General features: G+C 53.8%; 1 pseudogene; it reads right to left on the bottom strand.

The window, feature by feature from the left end:
* Positions 1-967: 967 nt before the first annotated feature.
* On the bottom strand, positions 968-1,559 carry LOC103550779 (tricarboxylate transport protein, mitochondrial-like; annotated as a pseudogene).
* Between the last annotated feature and the right edge of the window lie 349 nt (positions 1,560-1,908).

Consider the following 1,908-nt stretch of genomic DNA (forward strand, 5'->3'; position numbering starts at 1 on the left):
TGGACATACGTTTTCATTTCTGTGGGTAGGCACTTAGGAATGAAATTACTGGGTCATATGGTAAATATATGTTTAAATTAGAAGAAACTTCCAAAATGTTCTCCAAAGTGGTTGTACCATTTTATTCTCTTACCAGCAATGTATGAGCATTCCGGTTGCTCTGCATCCTTACTAATGGTTAGTGTGGCCAGTTTTCTTCATTATGGACATTCTAGTGGGTATGCAGGTGGTATTTCATTGTGGTTTTAATTTATGCATTTCCCTTATGACTAAGGATGTCTAGCATCTTTTCATGGGCATACTGATTATGTGAATATCTTCTTTTGTGAAGTGTCTGTTCAAATCGTTTGCCAATTTTTATTAGATTGTTTGCCTTCTTATTGACTTCTAATTGTTTTTAACATATTCTGAATAAAAGTTCTATGTCAGACGTATAGATTGCATTTTTTTTTTTTCTGACAGCAGCCAGTTTATGCTGCCTTAGAAGGGTGGTCCTGAGAGTGCCAGGTGCCAGCTATCCCAGGCAGAGGGATGACCCGAGGGTCAGTTAAGGCCAGCAGGGGGAGAAGGGCATAGGGCACAAAGCCCCTGGAATGCAGTGAGGCCAGGTTGAGGCAGGTGCCTCTGCTGCCCAGGGTGGAAGGCACTGGACTAGGACCAGGCCATGACTACAGGGCTGTGAACCTAGGCCATATGGCACCCTGGGAAGCTGGGCACAGGATCAGTGACACAGAACATGAAACACAGGCACACGGCTCACGAGTAAGCACATGAACAAGTGAACACAGATTCACTGGCAAGCTATGACCAGACACAGGGACAGAGTGGTGTTGTCACACAGACCACATGGCACTAGAGTCACATGGACTGGATGGCCACAGGGTCAGACACAGGCCATGGAGGGCGAGGGCGAGGTGAAGGGGGCCTTTTGGCACACTGTACAGCCCCCACGCAGCCCCTCTGGGGCTCAGTCCTTCTTCCATGCTTTGTTGAGCACCTTCACCAACTCATAGTAGATGATGAACACAATGGCCACACGCAAGCAGGTCCAGCCCAGGAGGGGGACAGTGTCCTTCTAGAATGCCTGCAGCCGCTCATTCCTCGGGAGCCGCAAACCGCAGCCCACGTGTTCTGGCGTTTGTGCCCCGCCAGGTCCTGCATCCGGGTCTCGATCACGTCTGGAGGAGTGTTCTTGTAGACGCTGGCTGTACCCTGGATAGCTTGGAATGCCCGGTGATCAGCGGTTTCAGGGTTTGTTGGGGCTGTCCCCTCCGTACCACTTGTGTAGGGAAGTTGTGACAAAGAAGTGGATGGCCTGGTAAGGCCCTGGTATTTCCCCTTCAGCCCCTTTCCCCGCTCAATCTCCCTGACTCCGTGGAAGAATCCTCCGTATTGGGGGTTGGGGGAGGTCTGGTCGTGGATGAACTTCACGTTGATGGTCTCCATGCGGCCTAGGACCGCCATGGCCTTGGCCAGGCTGGCGCCCAGGCCGTTCAGCAGACGGCCCAGGCTGTCCCATTTCCTTGGGCATCCGTGGGGTTGCTGAGGAACGAGAACATCCCTAACCTGATGGCCGCCTTGGGGATGGAGCCTTGGGGATGGAGCCATGCGGCAGGGAGCTGAGGCCTTGATTCAGGCCCAGGATGCATGGCTGCAAACCGTTGCGGCACAAAGATCTGTATGTCCGGGTCCTGCTCCTCATGTGGGGGAGGTGATGCAGATTTCAATGCAACCCACCAGGCCACCTACGGGGACGCAGGATCTGGGTCCTGAGCCGACCTGGAGGCCTCCCTCACCCCCCACCCTCCATCCCTATTGTCCTGGCAAGGCATGGAGGGGCGACATGCCCTGTGAGACCCTCTGCGCCAGCTGGGGACCAGGGCCCTGCCCCCGCCCCCCCCAAGTCCA

The sequence above is a fragment of the Equus przewalskii genome, chromosome 7 (assembly GCF_037783145.1).
Source record: "Equus przewalskii isolate Varuska chromosome 7, EquPr2, whole genome shotgun sequence".
NCBI classification, from domain to species: domain Eukaryota; kingdom Metazoa; phylum Chordata; class Mammalia; order Perissodactyla; family Equidae; genus Equus; species Equus przewalskii.